The sequence below is a fragment of the Triturus cristatus genome, unplaced genomic scaffold (genome assembly GCF_964204655.1).
Source record: "Triturus cristatus unplaced genomic scaffold, aTriCri1.1 SCAFFOLD_200, whole genome shotgun sequence".
Classification (NCBI taxonomy): domain Eukaryota; kingdom Metazoa; phylum Chordata; class Amphibia; order Caudata; family Salamandridae; genus Triturus; species Triturus cristatus.
In genome coordinates, this window is record NW_028187909.1 from 750,622 (window position 1) to 770,704 (window position 20,083).

The 20,083-nt window shown below is 51.3% G+C and overlaps 1 long non-coding RNA gene across 3 annotated transcripts in view; it reads right to left on the reverse strand.

The window, feature by feature from the left end:
* The window catches only part of LOC146770442 (uncharacterized), an 81,261-nt gene that overhangs the window by 12,058 nt on the left and 49,120 nt on the right, over window positions 1-20,083 (reverse strand). Inside the window, exon 1 of one of the 3 annotated variants that reach the window (XR_014975687.1) lies at window positions 3,174-3,352. The exons of the other annotated variants lie outside the window; for them this stretch is intronic. This is a non-coding gene — a long non-coding RNA (uncharacterized LOC146770442). Of the gene's footprint in view, window positions 1-3,173; window positions 3,353-20,083 lie in introns of those variants that run through there. 3 annotated transcript variants of the gene reach the window in all.

A 20,083-nucleotide genomic window follows, 5' to 3' on the forward strand; every position in this document is an offset into this window, starting at 1 on the left:
TGTGGGGGGTGCTCCAAGTGCAGTCAGCCACCAGGAGTCGTCCCAGGCCGAGGGGTAAGGTCCCAGGATGAGGACTTCCGTCTTGTCTGAGTTTAGCTTCAGCCGGCTGTTTCTCATCCAGTCGGCGATGGCCTTTATTCCTTCGTGGAGGTTGGTTTTGGCGGTGCGGGGGTCTTTGGTGAGGGAGAGGATCAGCTGGGTGTCGTCGGCGTAGGAGATGATGTTGAGGTTGTGCCGTCGTGCGACGTGGGCGAGTTGTGTCATGTAGATGTTGAACAGCGTAGGGCTGAGGGATGAGCCTTGGGGTACGCCACAGATGATCTCTGTGGCTTCGAAGCGGAAAGGGGGGAGGCGGACGCTCTGAGTTCTGCCGGAGAGGAAGGAGGTGGTCCAGTCCAGGGCCTTCTCTTGGATTCCGGCGTCGTGGAGGCGTGTTCGTAGTGTGCGGTGGCAGACTGTGTCAAAGGCGGCTGACAGGTCCAGGAGGATGAGGGCCGCGATTTCACCGTTGTCAAGCAGGGTCCTGATGTCGTCGGTGGCGGCGACGAGGGCAGTTTCGGTACTGTGGTTGCTGCGGAACCCGGACTGGGACGGGTCCAGGAAGTTGTTCTCCTCGAGGAAGCTGGTCAGTTGTTCGTTGGCAGCTTTTTCGATGACCTTTGCCGGGAATGGGAGCAGGGAGATGGGTCGGAAGTTCTTGAGGTCCTTGGGGTCCGCCTTGGGTTTCTTGAGTAAGGCGTTGATCTCTGCGTGCTTCGAAGCTCTCCGGGAAGGTCGCTGTCTCAAAGGAGATGTTGATGGTTTTCCGAAGATGGGGTACGATGGTGCTACTGGCTTTGTTGAATATGTGGTGTGGGCAGGGGTCTTCCGGGAATCCGGAGTGGATGGTGTTCATGATCTTGATGGTGTCGTCGTTGTTGATGTTGGTCCAGGTGAGCAGGCGGTTGGTGCGGGTGGTGCTTGTGGGAGCAGGGGTCTCAGTGGTTGCCGGGGTGTTGACGGCGTCGAAGCTGTCGTGGATGTCGGTGATTTTGCAGTGTAAGAAGGTGGCCAGCGAGTCGCACAGGTCTTGTGACGGTGGGATGTGATTGGTGTTGGAGCTGGGGTTGGAGAGTTCCTTCAAGATGCTGAAGAGTTCTTTGCTGTTGTGTGCGTTGTTGTCTAATCGATCTTTGAAGGAGGTCCTTTCGGCGGATCTGATGAGGTGGTGGTGTCTGCGGGTGGCGTTCTTGTGGGCTGTGTAGCTTTCCGGTGTTCGTTCGCGGATCCAGTTTTTTTCGAGTTATTGGCAGGTTCACTCGGAGGCCTGAAGGTCTTCGGTGAACCAGCTGGCTCTCTTGCTGGTGTGGGAGTTGGAGGGCTTTTTGAGCGGGTTGAGGGTGTTGGCGCAGTCATCGATCCATTGTCTGGGGCTGCGGCATCGGGGTCGGTTGGGTCTGCGGGTGGGCTCTGGGCGAGGGCGGTGGTTAGCTGTGCCTTGGTGATTTTGCTCCAGTGGCGGCGAGGCATCTGCTGGGTGCGGTGGTGTGTGGTGGGTTTCCGGAAGGTGAAGTGGATGCAGCGGTGGTCAGTTCAGTGGAGTTCGGTGGTGTGGTTGAAGAAGACGTGGGGGCTTGCTGGGAAGATGGGGTCAAGCGTGTGGCCGGCGGAGTGGGTGGGTGTTGTGTAGCTGCCAGGGTTTCAGATTGCCATGAGTGACATTTTCATAATTTCAGTGTAATCATGAGTGACATTTCAACGACTTTGAGTGACACTTTGTCGCGAGCAAAATCAAGCAATGAAGACAATGGTAACATATAAATAGCAGAAATTACACCCATTTGAGTAACAAGAAACTCTAAGAAGAACTTAAAACCGATGAAAAGCACCAGAAATGGAAGGGCACTACCTGGAGACAGACTGCCGTTATAAGTTAAACAGGGCAGGCTGGCACTGCAGCTGGTCTGAATATGATCTCATTAATCTGATCATTCATGACGGTGCACTAGCTTAACAAAAGCAAATTTTATAGCATAGCAAGTACAACTAGGAGATTATACTGTCACCTTGTCTCAGGCACTTACTTTTAGCTGCCAAGTTGTCAGACTTCTTATGTGTCACAGTTTCATGATTTCAGTGTACTTAGAAATGACATTTAACAACATGTGTAACACTTGAAATGACACTTTTTCGCAAGTCAAACTAAGCAATGAAGTGCATTGACAGAAATAAATATCAGAAATTATACACTGTCAAACAATGAGAAGCTCTAAAAAAATATTGAAACTGCTACAAAATACCTGAAAAGGCCTAATCTACTGCCCCTTTCTAAGATGATCATACTGTCATTGGTCAGGGGCTCAGAGCTGCAGAGAGTTCTGACATACATTACACTCAACTGCTGTCTTTTAACTTTGGTATCAGTGGTGGAGCTCACAGTTCCGAACAGGCTCAGGTAGGAAATAACAAATAGAACATCGGACCTGGCTAGTTTGACACATGTGTTCCCGGGCGGGCCGGCAGAAAAACTATCAGATCATCCTTTGTTTTAGCCAGCGTGCGCCAACTGGGCCCCCTGGCTCCTACCCTGGTATTGGCAATCAATAATAATGACATGATAATGCATTACAGCACTTTGAACTCCAGGCTGCTCTCTGACAATCGAGTCTCTAAAACAATGTTAAAGGCGTCAACTACACAGAAATTATGAAAATGTCACACATAGAAACCTGAAACCTTGGCAGCTATGAACACGGTCTGATCTCATCATCAGCTGCTGTCTAATTAGAGTCAGACTAAATCAGCTGACTTACTCAAGCCGCCCAGCGCTGCATACGGCACCGGGACATTAAGCATCAGAGAGTCAGTGTCGAGGAGTCTAAGACAGACTGATCCACACGTCACTCAGTCACATTATAGGTCACAGCCAGGCAACCTTAGGCTGGCTGTATTTCAAAAACACCTAAGTTGTTTACTGTTTACAGCTCACGGCTGCACGGCTGCACGGCTCAGGCAGTCAGCTAGTTACAGAGGCTGCACCAGATCACACAAGCTGCAGGCACAGTGCCACCAGCAGCCACTCGCTCACGGAGCTACCGGAGCAGCTCTGCTAAACTTCAGTGACGGGAGCAAATACATTTATTATACAAGCAGCAACTGACACTAAAAGTAGTCAACACTCGCGAGGCACTTACTTCTTAGCAGCGAGACGAGCGGAGCAATTTGGTGAGGCCGGCGTGACTTGCCTTAACGTTACAGCTCGGACTAGAACCACCAGCCGGCCAGTGACAATCAATGGAAATGCACGGCCAATCATGATTCTTCTGGGCGGCTGGTCATGTGTCCTCAGCTCTGGGCTCCAACCGCACCTCACGCTTCTGTGATTCAGACTGCGCCCACCAAAACTTATTAGAACTACTGCTGCTGCAGTGCGCGCACACTGATTACTGGAACACGCACTCTTGCGGCGTGCACCGTCTCTGTAGTAACCAATAATTGGCTGGGCACTGACTCCTGACGACGTCACATGCCGCAGGGCACGGACCTGTCTGTTTAAAAATTGACTAGTGTTACATCCTGTGGCGCACCCTTAGTGACCATGCACTGCCTAAATCTAGTCAATAAAGGTACACTAGCGCTCCCGCTTTGACAGCTGAGGAGCCGCTAAAATGCGTGACTTCGCATTTCAGTGCGGTGATGCGGAGCACCACACTGAAATGCGTTAGTCTAATGCCTGATGCGTGATACTTGGTAGGTTTGTATGAGTGACATTTCAATGACTATGAGTGACACTTTCTCTTGAGCAAACTCAAGCAATGAAGACGAGGGAAACAAATAACAGAACTGACACCCATTTGAGCAACGAGAAACGCTAAGATCTTAAAACTGCTGCTAGGCATCGTAAATGGAAGGGCACTAACCAACATGACAGATAGGGAGCCCTGCCCCCGAACAGGCCACTTGTTCCTAGTAGAAGTCTCATCTACCACGTTCACAACAATACCAGAGTGCACATTAGTGTTTTTAAAAACATGAACTGAAAGTACAGAGAAACACCACTAAGAACAGGGCAGTGCTGCAGCCAGCACTTGAGTGTATGTAGCTCATTTAACAAAACACAACATTCTAAATGACATGATATTCCATACGTAAAACAAAATAGAAAACAAAAGATAATGTTAATTTTCTTCTAATTCGTCTATGTTGAATGGTGGCTGTGATGAAAACAACATTTCGTAATGGAAAAGGTCAAGGGTTCGTACTGTAAATTGTTTTATTTCCTACTGATTATTTAAATTACACTTGTCTTTCATTTTAATGTGTGTGCGTTGTTATTTTATAAGCAGTTTAAAATGAACTCTGCCTGTACCTTACACTCAGACACTGCGCACACCAATGCCGACCAGACATGACGGCCAGGACAGGCTGGGGAAAGCTGTAATAATATTCAAACGGGCCATACTGGGTAATCAGGGATGCAGACTGAGGAAGGTCAGCTCTTTGACTTGGACAAAGGTGTTCAGATACATGGGTTTAATTTTGGAAGAAAACATCTTGTGCCCACTAGCCCAGCCCAGGTGCACGACCACCTACAGGCCCCAAGACCACAAAGCATGGGTTGCTCTGTTCCACCTTCTCTGGGCGTGGCACTGACAGCCAGGTTAGCGCACTGCAGAACATGCCACAGCCTTGGGTTACAATTATACCTGATGGTGAATTACCCGCTGCAAAGGGGGATATTAGAGGGCAAACGATTTTCGATGCAGGTGCCGTGCTGCTGCCCCAGCCCCACAGTTGGTGCAGCACCAGCCGCAGCTTGAGTACGCTCAGCCCATCACGGTCAGACTGTCACAGTGGAGCTACAGACTGAGGCCTCCGGTTCAGCTGCTGCAACTTTACTTTGCTCATTATAACAGACACTAAAAATAATTGGAGAAGGATTAGAGATGTACTAGTGACACTAACATTTACTAGTACTCTGTTTCAAGCAGCACCATCAGCAGAAATGGCTAGCTCGCCAAGATGACTCTCACCCGCATGGGCTTCTGGCAGCAACAGCGGTGCAGGATTCGATCACTCGTTCCGGCTGCATCATTCACATGGCTGTGCTTGTCTGTAGTGCAACACCACTCCGGCCGCGGTCCGGATCCGGTCGCAGCAGATCCTCACATCATTAGGCCGCATGGCCCACAACTCAGGGTGCGATGCAACTAACTTCACTGTTTGCCGTCCGCTGGCGCCGCGTGCGGCCGTGCAGCCAATTTATTGGTTAAACTCATCACTGAGTCAAGTTGTGACGTCAGTGATTGCCGCGTCGGGTGAGAATGTTGCTACATTGTTTTTACAGAGAACTGCCTAAGAAGACACAAGCTGAGCCAACCCCCAAGCCTGCTTGCAAGCAGCACGGAGCCACCCAGCTTTCTATCAGTGGTGCTAATAGCGCTCCGGCTTCACAGCTGAAGAGGCGCTAGGCGATATTATGCGTGACTTTGCATTTCAGTGCAGTGATGTGGATCACCACACTGAAATGCATTAGTCTAACGCCTGATGCGTGGTACTTGGCAGGACTGATTTCCCATGACTCCTTCGTACACTATGCATACATTCCGATTCAGGGGGGAGATTTCGGATTTTCGAAGCAAAAATTGAGCTATTTTAGCTGTCTCCCACCTAAAATGACCTCTGCTACAATATCTGACAATGGGAAAAGGCATTCCCCCGATTTGTTTTTTAAATCTCCAACTTTACACTTTTAAAATGTTGGCATGTATGCACTAGATCAATAAACATCAAAACACTGCAACAAATGAAGGAGGCGATGATACACATATAGGACTCTATTAGTGTCCCATCATCCTCTTCTCTGCGAAACAACCGATCCATGAAGAAAAACTATGTGATTACTCCTGTTTATTATCTAGACCTAGGCAATTGGGATCAATATATACATCAGCAAGAATTCTGTTTCGTAAGAAACACCGAAAACAACACAGATGATCAATATAAGAGTACCACCTTCTACAGTTAATACTGGATAGGAAGAAATCTAAAGCTAGTCCATTCAAGAGGAAAAGCTGTTGGAGGGGGCTAATCCTCATCTCTGTGTCTTTAATAAAATTGAAAACTTTCAGACACACAAGCTAGGACATTTAGAATTCTATGCCAGGATCAAAGGCTATGATTATGCCCATTCAAAACTTACTAATAACCAAATTGGCCATGTTCATTGTGGATTCAAGTAGAAAGATCTGAAAACTGACTCAGGTTAACAATCTGGACATTTCATTATCTCTTCTAGATGCATGTTAGCTATCAGAGACTTTGAAGCCATGGTGTCCCTAGTCTATTCCCGCTTCAGGCATGATTAATTTCCCCCACCTAACCAGCATGGATGCCTGCACCGGAGCAAATGGTTTCCAAAAATATATCAATAAATGGCCAGTATTAGAAGGTCTGTTCTTGTTGGAAGGCGGACCCCGAGGGGTCGGTGAGACCACCAAGGGGGGGGGGCCCTCTCACTGCACGAAGTAGCCGAGCGCTGCCGAGAAGTCTCCTGAGAGATCCTTCTCCTATCACGTACTAGCACAGTAACACCACCACACCGGACTCAAGGAGGTTGTCTCAAGACAAGCAATTCTTTATCATCAATAAAAAGGTTACGAGCTCAATATTTACACGAAGGGATCGAGGGATCCACCAAAAGTCTCAATGTCTCTTTGGAAGGGTAGGGGTAGCGGGTCAGTCTTTGGCGGGAATGTGGTACGAGGGTACCTGGGGCCCAGTTCTTATCCTCACGCTGGAGGACCTCCGATCTCGGAGGGGTCGAGCCGCGACGGCGTCAGCAGGGCTCTGGCGTACAGTTCGTGGAGAGCCGCGATTCAATCAGCAGGGCTCTCAAGATGGTCTCTGTTCAGCTCGAGCCGCGACGTCGTCAGCAGGGCTCCGAGGAAGGTTCCAGCGAGGTTGGGCCGCGACAGCGTCTGCAGGGCTCCGATGTTCCAGGTGGTTCAGAAAAGGGTTCACAGGAGGGAGCCGCGACGCAGTCAGCAGGGCTCGTGATGGTTTCCGACAAGAGTTCTTCTCCGTAGGGTCAGCCGCGATTCAATCAGCAGGGCTCTCGACTCCGGGATACAACTGCCGAGCTGTGGTGGGGTCGCCCCAGATATAGGTCTGGAGCCCTTTGATGTCCGGACCTATGCGCCCGAGGGGGCGGAGTGGCCGGGTGGAGGTGGCCAGACGCCCAGCAGGAGAGGCGCCAGGCCCATGGGAGTTGCAGGGCGATCACACCTTGAGAGGGGAGGGCAGTTGGGGGTCCCATCGATACTGTCCTCCGCCGGGGCGATGAATGGTTCCTGCGGCACCCCCTGGCTAGTTCGTGGTGCCTCGATGTCGGGGCTTCGCTGGGGTCGAGGCCGGGTTGAGCGGGGTCGCGCCGGCTGGTGCACGGTGTGACGTGGATGCCAACAAGATGGCGGAGCCACGAGGAGTATGCGTCCACGTGCAGTTCCGGGTGAAGGGCCTTGGTGCAGTTCAGACGGGTGGCCCGGGACGGCCGGGGCGGGGAACGGGCACAATCCAGGGGGTTAAGGACCACGCCACGAGGCCGGGTCCAACAGGCGTCCCCCCCAGCCGAAGGCATGGAGAGTCACCCATCTCCTTGGGGATTCTCCGCGTCAAGGCGGAAGAAGCGGGACAGGCCGTCGGCGTTGGCGTGGTCATTGCCGGGCCGGTGTTCGACGTCAAAGTCCATCCCTTGTAGCGAGATGGACCACCGCAGCAGCTTGGGGTTCTCGCCCCGCATTTGCATTAGCCATTGCAAGGGCCGGTGGTCGGTCTGGACCCGGAAGTGGGTGCCAAAGAGGTAGGGCCGGAGCTTCTTGAGGGCCCACACCACAGCGAAGGCCTCACGCTCAATAGTGCTCCAGCGTTGCTCTCGGGGCAGTAGTCGTCGGCTGATGAAGGCCACTGGTCGGTCGAGCCCCTTTTCGTCGGCTTGGGATAGGACGGCCCCGATCCCATACTCGGAGGCGTCCGTCTGTACCACGAACTCCTTCTGGTAGTCCGGGGCCTGCAGCACCGGAGCAGTACACATGGCTGTCTTTAGGGTGTCGAAGGCTGTTTGGCAGCGGGGTGTCCAGTGTACCTTCTTGGGCTGCTTTTTGGACGTTAACTCTGTGAGGGGGCCAACAATGCTCCCATAGTCCCGGATAAACCGCCGGTAGTATCCGGTGAGGCCCAGGAAGGCCCGGACAGCGGTCTGGGTAGTGGGGGGTTCCCAGGTCTGGATGGCATCTATCTTTGCTTGGAGGGGGGCCACCTGCCCGCTCCCCACTTGATGGCCGAGGTAGGTCACGGATCCGTGGCCGATTTGGCATTTGCTGGCCTTGATTGTGAGCCCGGCCCGCTGAAGGGCGGCCAGGACGGCCTTCAGGTGGAGAAGGTGCTCGGCCCAGTGGTTGCTGTACACGGCAATGTCATCTAAGTAGGCCGCGCTGAAGGCCTCAAGCCCGGCCAAAACCTTGTTCACCAGTCTTTGGAAGGTGGCCGGGGCGTTCTTCATTCCGAAGGGCATCACCCGAAAGTGGTAATGCCCATCCGGGGTCGAAAAGGCGGATCTTTCTTGGGCGCCGGGGGTGAGCTGGATGTGCCAGTACCCGGCGGTGAGGTCCAGCGTGCTCAAGTAGCGAGCGGCCCCTAGGCGGTCGATCAGTTCGTCGGCCCGGGGTATCGGGTGTGCGTCTGTCTTGGTTACTACATTCAGGGCTCGGTAGTCCACGCAGAATCGCAACTCCGGGGGGTGACCGGGAGCTGCGGCCTTGGGCACCAGGACGACAGGGCTGGCCCACGGGCTGTCGGAAGGCTCGATGACCCCCAGGGCCAGCATCTTCGCTACTTCGGCCTGGATGCAGGCCCGCACTCGGTCAGGCACCCGGTAGGCTCTGTGTCGTATGGGGGGGTTCTCCCCGGTGTCGACGTCGTGGACGCACCAGTGGGTCACCCCCGGGGTGAGAGAGAAGAGGGCTGCGTAGTCCCGCAGTAATCGCTGGCAGTCGTTGCGCTGCTCCGGGGTCAGGGACGAGGCGAGTTGGACCCCTTCGATCGATCCATCGTGACTGTTGGATTGCAAGAGGTCGGGCAAGGGCTCGGAGTCGTCCTCGCTCCCCTCGTCGGTCGCCAGCAGCAGGCTCAGTTCGGTCCGGGCGAAGTGGGGTTTTAGCCTGTTCGCATGTAGGACCCGGAGGGGGTTCCGGGGGGACTCCAGATCGACCAGGTAGGTGACGGGACTTTTCTTCTCCACCACCTTGAAGGGCCCGGTCCACTTGTCCTGGAGGGCGCCGGGTTCGACCGGGGCCATGACCCATACTTTCTGACCTGGCTCGAATTCTACCGTAGAAGTGTTGCGATCGTACCACCGCTTCATGTCCTCCTGGCTGGCCTCGAGGTTGGCTTCGGCTATGGCTCGGAACTTGCGGGTCTGGTTTCGGAGGGTCAGGAGGTATCGGTAGACGTCAGGAGGGGCGCCTCGGGGCTTCATCTCCCAGCCCTCCTTGACCAGGCTGAGTGGTCCGCGGACCGGGTGCCCATACAATAGTTCAAACGGGCTGAACCCCAGGGACTTCTGCGGGACCTCCCGATAGGCAAACAGGAGGCAGGGCAGCAGGACATCCCATTTCCGCCTGAGGGGTTCTTCCAGGCCCTGGATCATCCCTTTCAATGTTCGGTTGAACCGCTCAACCAGCCCGTTCCCCTGAGGGTGATATGGGGTCGTGAACTTGTATGTGACCCCGCATTGTTGCCACAGGGACCGCATGTACCTGGAGATAAAGTTCGTGCCACGGTCGCTCACCACTTCGCTGGGGAATCCCACTCGGGAGAAGATCCCCATCAAGGCCCGGCCTACCACAGGGGCCGTTATAGTTCTGAGCGGGACCGCCTCCGGGTACCTGGTGGCGTGGTCCACGAGGACCAGGATGAAGCGGTGGCCCAGGGCGGTTTGGGGGTCCAGGGGTCCCACAATGTCGATTCCGACTCGTTCAAACGGGGTGCTGACGGCGGGAAAGGGCTGGAGGGGGGCCTTGACCCGACCCCCCGTCTTCCCGCTGGCTTGGCAGGTCTGGCAGGACCGGCAGTGGTTGTCCACATCTCTCCGCATCCGAGGCCAGTAGAAGTGGGTCACCAGACGACTGTACGTTTTGTCTTGCCCCAAGTGCCCGGCGAGGGGCACATCATGGGCCAGGTTGAGAAGGAACTCCCGGAAGCGGAGGGGGACCACCAACACGCGGCCGGCCCCGAGTTCTGCCACTTTCTGTTCACTGTACAACAGGCCCTCGGCCCAGTAGATCCAGTGGGTGCCGGTCTGGTCACCGTTGGCTTGCGCGGTCGCCTGCTGTCGGACCCCTTCGAGAGAGGGACAGGACTGTTGCTCTTGCTGGAACTGCTCTCGGGTGGGGCCCCCTTCATGTTGCCATTGCGTCAGTTCTGGTAGGGCGCTCGGAGAAGCCATCTCTTCGGGGGAGGATTCGCTGGGCCCGGGGTCGGTGTCCGCCTCCTCCTCGCTGCTGGCGGGAGGGGGTGTGAGCCCCTCGGGTCGGGCCGTCCCGGAGGTCGAGGAGGAGCGGGGGGCCTGGGCGGTCATGGACCGGGTGATGGCGCAGGCCCAATCAGCCAGTCCCAGCATTCGGAGGTGCTCTCGTCGTTCTACTTGAGCCCAGGGGGAACTCTCCAAGTCGTTCCCCAGGAGGCAGTCAACCGGGGCGTCGTCGCGCACCGTCACCTTCAGCAGGCCCGTCACCCCTCCCCACTCGAAGGGGACCAGGGCCATCTGGCATAGGCTTTCACTGTTGTCGGCCGTCCGCACCGGGCACAGCACATTCGGTAGAATCTGTTCAGGGGTCACCAGGTGGCAGCGGACAGCGGTGATACTGGCGCCGGTGTCGCGAAGGGCTTCGGCCCGTTGTCCGTTGACCGTGACCTGCTGCCGGTACTTCTGGGTGTTGGTTGGGATGGGGGTGCAGGGTACCATCTCTCGGCTACCCAGGCAGACCAGGGACATGGCTGCCGGCTCCCACTCAGTGTTTTCTCGGTCGAGGGCCTCTTCTTCCTCCTCTCCCCCCAAGGCGGCGGCTGTCAGCTGCCGGGGCGGGGGCCCGCCGGCCCCGTTTCTTCGGTTCAGGGGGCAGGCCGGGTCGCTGGCAAAGTGTCCGGTTTGTTGGCAGCCATAGCAGGTCACGGGTGGCCGTGGTCCGGGTCGGGCCGGGCCCACCCTTCGCGCTAGGCTCGGGGAGAGATGTGGCTGCGGTGGCCCTCGAGGGGGGCTCCTGGGGGCCCCAGCGGGAGGGTCTCGGTTCCTGTTCGGCCCTCCCCCCCCACCGCGCTGGCGTGGGGGTCCGTTGGGGTTCCTCTGGTACTCCCCCATTGAGCTCCGGGGGACCCGGGAGTTGACCCATCGATCGGCCTCGACGGCAAGTTTTCGCGGGTCGGTCATTTTGCTGTCGAGGAGGTGCTGCCTCAGTTCCACGAAGCAATTATTGGAAAGGTGTTCCCAGACGATGAGGTCGACCAGTTGTCCGTAGGTGGTTACTTTGCTGCCTTTGATCCACCCTTCTAGGGCCCGACTGAAAAAGTCCACATATTCCACCCATGTGGTACCCGGGATTTTCTTGCAGTCTCGGAACCGCTGGCGGTACATCTCCGCTGTTAGCCCGTATCGGGTGAGCAGGGCCTCCTTCATGTGATCGTAGGAGGTCATCACCTCCTCCGGTAGCTGGAGCAGCGTGTCCCGCCCTTCACTCAGGAATCGCCCCCACAGGCCTGCGCCCCAGTCTTTTCGGGGCACCCGATGGGAGGTCATGGCCACCTCGTAGGCCTTGAACCATTGTTGGATATCGTCATTCTTGTAATACTCCTTGACGACCTCCTTCGGGATATGCACCTTGGCCTCGGGGGGCGGTAGAGTGTCTCTAGTACTGGGGGTGTTGGTCCCTCCGTTCTTGGCCTTGATCTCGAGCTCCTTGAGACTGCGCTCGTGCTCAAGAGTTAGTTTCTTTTCCTCCAACTCCCGGTGTCGTCTCTTCTCTTCTATTTCTTCTTGAAGGCGTAGCTGCTCGAGGGCCAGTTTCTTTTCTGCCAGCTGGAGTTCGCCGTCCAGCCGCAGTCGGGCGAGCTCTAGTTCGTGGCTCCGGACCTTTTCCCGCTCTCGTATTTCTTCCTCGGAGAGGCCGGTTTCTAGGCTCTTTCTTCCTCCGGTTGCCGGGGTCAGTGCGGTTGCTGTGGTCTCCGTCAGGGGCAAGGGCCCTTCTTCCTGGGAGGGGCCTGCCCCAGCCTCCAACCATGCCCTCAGAGCTTTCTGCATCTCTTCCTTGGTACCGAGGCTGGTGGTTGCAATGCCTTTGTCTCTGCAGAACTGTTTTAATTCTTTGTGCGTATATTCTTCCAGCCGTTCGGGCTGGAACTCCATTGTCGCGTTGTTTTCCTGGCTGCTCATGATGCTATTCGTTTGGATGGGTAGCTAGTGGGTACTGGCTGGTACGTACTGCGTTCGGCTCGGATCCCGTCGCTGGCCACCAAATGTTGGAAGGCGGACCCCGAGGGGTCGGTGAGACCACCAAGGGGGGGGGGGCCCTCTCACTGCACGAAGTAGCCGAGCGCTGCCGAGAAGTCTCCTGAGAGATCCTTCTCCTATCACGTACTAGCACAGTAACACCACCACACCGGACTCAAGGAGGTTGTCTCAAGACAAGCAATTCTTTATCATCAATAAAAAGGTTACGAGCTCAATATTTACACGAAGGGATCGAGGGATCCACCAAAAGTCTCAATGTCTCTTTGGAAGGGTAGGGGTAGCGGGTCAGTCTTTGGCGGGAATGTGGTACGAGGGTACCTGGGGCCCAGTTCTTATCCTCACGCTGGAGGACCTCCGATCTCGGAGGGGTCGAGCCGCGACGGCGTCAGCAGGGCTCTGGCGTACAGTTCGTGGAGAGCCGCGATTCAATCAGCAGGGCTCTCAAGATGGTCTCTGTTCAGCTCGAGCCGCGACGTCGTCAGCAGGGCTCCGAGGAAGGTTCCAGCGAGGTTGGGCCGCGACGGCATCTGCAGGGCTCCGATGTTCCAGGTGGTTCAGAAAAGGGTTCACAGGAGGGAGCCGCGACGCAGTCAGCAGGGCTCGTGATGGTTTCCGACAAGAGTTCTTCTCCGTAGGGTCAGCCGCGATTCAATCAGCAGGGCTCTCGACTCCGGGATACAACTGCCGAGCTGTGGTGGGGTCGCCCCAGATATAGGTCTGGAGCCCTTTGATGTCCGGACCTATGCGCCCGAGGGGGCGGAGTGGCCGGGTGGAGGTGGCCAGACGCCCAGCAGGAGAGGCGCCAGGCCCATGGGAGTTGCAGGGCGATCACACCTTGAGAGGGGAGGACAGTTGGGGGTCCCATCGATACTGTCCTCCGCCGGGGCGATGAATGGTTCCTGCGGCACCCCCTGGCTAGTTCGTGGTGCCTCGATGTCGGGGCTTCGCTGGGGTCGAGGCCGGGTTGAGCGGGGTCGCGCCGGCTGGTGCACGGTGTGACGTGGATGCCAACAAGATGGCGGAGCCACGAGGAGTATGCGTCCACGTGCAGCTCCGGGTGAAGGGCCTTGGTGCAGTTCAGACGGGTGGCCCGGGACGGCCGGGGCCGGGAACGGGCACAATCCAGGGGGTTAAGGACCACGCCACGAGGCCGGGTCCAACAGTTCTCACCAGAATGTGCTCCATATTCCTTCACACAAAGAATTACACAAAGGTTCTGATGATACGGGAATGTTGGATGAGAAATTGATTTAGATGAAGAATTTGTCCATCTTCCAATGTTGAAAGTGACCCCATCAGGAGTTAAAAACTTAGCTGAGATGTCCAATGCACTAACGTCTGAAATTCGTCTGTAGGAAATGAGACAAAGCAGAGTCACCAACTTTGCAGATAACTACTTGTTAGACAAATCCTCATTCAAGGGCCACTGCTATAAGAACCGCAACACCATACTGTCATCCCAGAGACTAGTGTTTCTTGGCTGGGGCTGAAGAAAGAAACTAACACATCTTAGGAGGTTGCAGACCAAAGAATGCAGAGATAGCTGACCTGGAATTATTTATAATCTGTACTTCATGCCCAAATCCACCAGTTGAGATAACAAAAAGTGCAAAACGTGAGCAGTATCAGTTTGAACAGGATCAAGGCCCCGGTTCAGACATCGATGCCAAGATGAAGTATTGTAACGCCAGTGATGGAGCGAGTAATACAAAATTTTATATACCCCCCCATTCTGCATGTTTACACTAATGAGAATAATCCATTAATTAAAATAAGTATTAATGTGTTTGTTTGATATCTAATCAATATTACTACTGTATGAAATACACATACTAACTGTAGAAAATAGGATACTGCATGGTATATGTTGCTTTTGTGATGTTTTCGTAATGTTGCACCAGATGACATCAATGGGTGAATATGAACGCTTTTAATATTGCTATATGCTAGATAATTACAAGCACATAAGGGAATTAGTGAGGGTTTAACACTTTATTCATTATTTCTATATATTAATTATTCTTTTGTGTTTGTTTCGCTTAAGTTATCGTTGGGCCTAAAAACAAATATGGCCGCCGACGCGAAACGACGAAGTGGCCATTGTCCGACGAGGTATGGAGTGCGCCGATGCGACAAAGGCTTCTAGACCTCAACATGAACTCTAAACGTAGTGTACCCGAACAAGGTCACTGTGGGATGACTGCCAAGACGAAAACAATGGACTTCCACAAGCAAGCCAGTATGGACTGACTTTAGAAGAACCATGACATCACCACGTGAATTATACCAAATTTGCTTACTTCAGCATCGAACGATCCTAACTAACCAATGGATGAAGTCCAAATGTTATAAAATGTATCATTCAGACTTGACTTTCATTATAAAATGACAATAGAATAGAGAGGGTCGCTTTTGCTCTTCCTTTTCCATATAATTTGTTTGCTGACGGAGACGACGGTGACGCTGTGTTCCTGAATCTTTGACAGACTGAATTGCTGCCCATTTCTTTGATGAACTGAGGACTTCCTAAAATCTATGGGCACTGATAGATGCTTGCACGGCTCTGGTCCTTGATCATTCATGGGACTGTAGCGTGTTGCATGAAGGACTTTCGAATTCTGACTGATTGATGACCAAATTTGATGACTTAGAGGACGGCCAATAGCCAGAATAGGTAAATATGATGTTCTGTAATTTACGTAATGATTAATAAATTTACTAGATAAAACTAAATTCTTGTAATAATTAGATAAACAAAATATTGATTAACAAGCAAATGTGTTTTGGTCGTTTATTAAGAAAGGATAAATCAGGATCTTGATTGTATTTAGCTGGAATAAATCACCATATCAACTCAACTAAATGATCCATTGATCACGTGGGAGGAGTATCTTAATGTTTAAGTTTATGATGGGTAGAGATAAGGTTTAATGTACAGATGTGTAAATAATTTTCTTCCTATAGGATTATAAGGTATTCCTTTCATGTCAGCGCTTGGAACATTCATCTCTCCTATAATTGCAGACCAACGAGAAGTGAAGTGTGAATGTTGGTGTTATGGGCCCCACCAATGATTGTAGGAGTGAATGTGTTAATGTGATATTTGGTCTGTGACAGAAGGAGGATATTAGGTAAGGGGTTTTGACTTGATTCCCGATACCCAGGTTTCCGCGCTGCAACACCAGCATGAAGTATCGGAGTATCACCTCCATGAAATATTGTAATGCTTGACAATACTGTCTGCTCAGGCACCTGAAATGTAGTTGAATACCATGTTTGAAAGGCCTGGCACTGGCTATCTGTCCTGAAAAGTCTCCAGGCCACCAAGCACAGACGGCCCTCTGGTAGTAGAGGATAGCGGGTGCCCATGGAGTTTATGAGTAAGTCTAGAACAAATGGTAACAGGAATAGGTGATGTCATGATAGCTTCAACAATACTAGGAACAACATTTATGACCTCTACAGAGGCGCTATAAGGATCAGCTTTGCACCTTGTTTTTGAATTTGGGATGTCACTCTTGGAAGCATTATGAATGGGGGAAAGGCATATTGAAGAGCTAGAGACCAATTCTTGAGGAAAGCATCGGTTGCTTTCGACTCTGAATCCGGCTTGCAACTCAAGAATCTGGGGAGTTGTCTGTTGAGCTGGGAAGCAAAAAGGTCTGTCTGACATAGACCCCGGTGATCTATTAACCTCAGAAAGATCTGTGTATTCAACATCCAGTCTCTAATGTTCTGGAGGAATCGGGAGTTCCAGTCTACTACCAGATTGTTACTGCCCGGCAAATGTTTCATGCTGACTACAACATTTTGATGGAGGCAGCAGTGCCAAAATCCTTTGGCTATCTACTTTAGCTAACATCTTGAATTTCATATCTCTCTATTGATATATACCTCACTGTCAAAATGTATGTATTTTTAGAAGGATGCAACACGTCAACTAGTCCTTTATTAGGGCTTTCACTGCAAAAGAACGTGCTAGGAGTTCTAGGCAGTTGATGTGCATTTCCAGCTCGATGGGGAACCATTTCCCCCAATAGAGTGTATATCATATCTGGAACCCCACCCTGTCCTGCTGACATCCTATTTTATCGCCAAGTCTGGGAGAAAACTGAAGATTGTTCAGTCATTTCAGGTCTCTATGTCAGATAGCCACCAAGTTGGTTCTTGTTTAGCATCTTCTGAGAGAGGGATCGTCTCCCCCTAAGAAATTGCTTTGTAGAAGTGAGCTATTTTCAATCATTGAAGGGTCCTGTAATGGATCAACACGAGGGAATATAGCCTGGATCGAGACAGAGAGCAGTCTGACAATCTTCACAATTTGTTTTGGAGAAGATTGCACTTTTTGCTAAGGTTCTCCTTAAGTCCTTTTTTATTTAATTAATTTTCAAGTTGGTTAAAGAAAGGGACACCCTCATTGAGTCAATCAGTGTAAGGAAATGCCTATTTTTGTATGGTCATCCCCAAAGATTTGGACAGATGCTACTGGTTTTTCCACTCTCAGAGTGCACTGACGTCTGCTTACCAGGCCTCAGTGTCCTGATCTTTAAAACGTGTATGTTTGATTGGCTTTACCCAATTGGCATTAGCTAACTTACTCTAAGTCCCTAGTATATGGTGCCAGGTGTACCCAGCAACTGAAAGTTGGAGTGTCCTCTCAGGGACTGCAGCAATTGTTGTGCCACCCTGAGTGGAACAAGGTAAAAACGTTCCACTCAGGGTGGAACGTGACTCCGAGTCTGCCACTGCAGACCGGTGGGGCAGTTTAAAACTGCTAACTCGACTCTGCCATTTCATACAATGGCAATGCCCAAACTCCCTTTCCTAATGTGTGTAAGTCATCCCTACAGTAGGTCTATTGAGTCCTAAGGCATTTTGCAGCATAGTAGTAAAGTATAACATGTGTTAAGCATGTTCTAGCAGTAAAAAAACCACAATTGTCGTTTTTATTGTGAGAGGGATTGGTAGGCCCATTAGCGAGTATGGAGTTACACACTGAACAGCCCAGCTGTGCTAACTTCTGAATGGAACTGCCAAAGTTGATAGATCAAAGTACCAAACAACTCGTTACAATAAGCCCGACTTGATACCCAAGTCGAGAGTAATATAACCTGTTGTCCCACACAACTTTTAGAAAGTTGCCACTCTGTAGCCCTGTTTCCAGCATCCATTTTCTGAGGCTGGTCATGAGACAGCCTACTGCTGGCCATGGGAGACATGACAACAGCTCCCAGGACAGGTAACAATAGAGGCTTGCTCAGTGGCGTAGCTAGACCTTCTGCCGACTGTGGCGGTTGCAGCCCTGTGACGGCCACAGGTAGGAGTGGGGGGGGGGGTTCGACGATCCCTGCGTCTGCCGCCCCGCGACGGCTGCAGGTAAGAGTGGGGGGTGCCACCCCGACTCCCCCCTTGCTACGCCACTGGGCCGGCCACTGGAAGAGGTGTTCCCTCCTCCTGGCAGGAAGCCACATAGGGTGTTGGCCCAAAAGGCATGCTTCAAAGGCCACCATTGAAAGGCAAATGGTGAACACACTAGAAAGGGGCTTCTCTTTTGTTCAGATGTGCAGGTTGGCATCGGGAACAGAGTGGGGAAAATACTGTCTCTTGGACCTGTCAAAAACCAATAGAGGAATCCGAGGTCTAATTGCACCAATCTTGATCAGTGATTCAAGAGAGTTGGCTAATAACAAATTTTATGCCAATAGAGTAAGGTAAACATGTAATAAAACAATACAACAGATGAAAGGTGCAGAAGGTGAAGCAAAAAAGCTTGATCAAAGGATAATCAGCATCCCATCATTACACTCTTATAGTGCCCAGTGTCATCATCTGGGTTACCAAACAACTCTTCACAGGGTCCTCTTGATGTATCGAGGTTAAATGAATGAGTTGTATCCTCTTCTCAAGAAAACATCCAAAAGAGGAGGAAAAAGCAAGAGAATATGAAGGAGTGTAAAGAAAACAAATGAATGTTTTTGTATTTTTTAGTGCTCATAAAACAGAATACATAATTGATATGTACTAGATATACGTAAGTACCAGACTGTGCTTCATCAATCGTGTTTCTGTCTAAAAAAGTGAAAGAAAAAGGAAAAAAGGAGGCAAGTAACCAGCGTTTACTGCCCACTGTGTGGTCGACATGTTTCAGCCATCCGGAGAAACTCTCCTTGGCTTTCTTCAGGACCTCAAAAACAAAGTCCCTAATATTCGGACTTTGAAAAAAGCAACTGGGTTACTACCATACCCTTCACTATGTCTTCAATTCCTCTATGTGTTTTGCTGATGTTCGTTGACATCTACAAGGCAAGAGAAACAATAGTGTAATAGATTAAATGAACACAAAAACAAAAGAACACATGAGACATTTTGCTTCTAGGCGTCTGTAACTTCATTCTGCTGAAGTGTATTTAAAAAAAGAGAAGAGTCATGCTTACCAAACAAAATCTGAGGAAAAAGCCCCACCTCGCTCGGCATCAGCTTGAGTCAAGGAAGAGGCCCCGCTCTGTAAATAAACGTGAGCCAATGAATCTGTCTCTACCACTAGAGAACAGTACATACGTGAAAACGATATGTTTTAACAAAGAAGGATATTCGTCGATGCTAGGCAATGTCTTGCACTCTTAATAGTGGCCAAGACATGTCAGCCGATGGTTGGGGAAAAAACCATTTAATGGTGAAGCTAAATTCGGCAAAGGGACGAAAATGCAAAACTCCAATTCTAAAGAGACACGGTAGTCCAACACACCCATATCGTCTTATGAAGACATGAAAAAATGCTCTTAATTTTTAGCAATCGAGATGCATCGTTTTGGGCGGAAAAAGCTTCGCAGAAAGAACAGAATGCGAGGCTGTGAACTAAAACTACGTGCAAGGGTAAAAGTAAATCTCCTGAATATTACCTGTCCGTCGGTACCTCCGGCTGGGACTCGTACTGAGATGGAGGTACCCGACGTGACAGGATCAGTTGTTTTTATCTAGGAGGCGAGAAAAAGGACGCACCTGTTTACAATCAGTGAACGCCCGTCTGACGTAATCTGGCGCGCTGATTGTGACGTCTCTAGAACTACCAGAGAGGTCTCGCGCACTGGTCTTTGTAGTTTTTTGGCTAAAGTATGGTTGTTTTTATAATAAAACCTTGTTCTAGTGTCTCGAACAGACGCACTTATATACAAATAGTAACGCTCATCTAACGAATTTGTAGAGCGCTGAGTGTGACGTCTATAAAGACTAACCAAGGGAATTCACGAGCTGATCTATGTAATCCCTGACTAAGGCTGTATTGTTTCATTTATAAAAACTTTATTTAGACGCTAGATAACAGTGTATGAACGTCTCTAGGACAACAAGAAGAATCTCATCAGCTAGTTAATCTAGTACTATCCTTCGACTGCGTTATTTTGAAAAACTTTATTTAGACATGTTTTGTAGTGCTAAATAATAAGAGGCGGACAGGAGAATTAATGCAGATGTAGTAAACATTAGAAACCCTTGTACTGTATAAGAAAAAATTAATTTTATGCCCAGTAAGCTAAAAGACTAGGC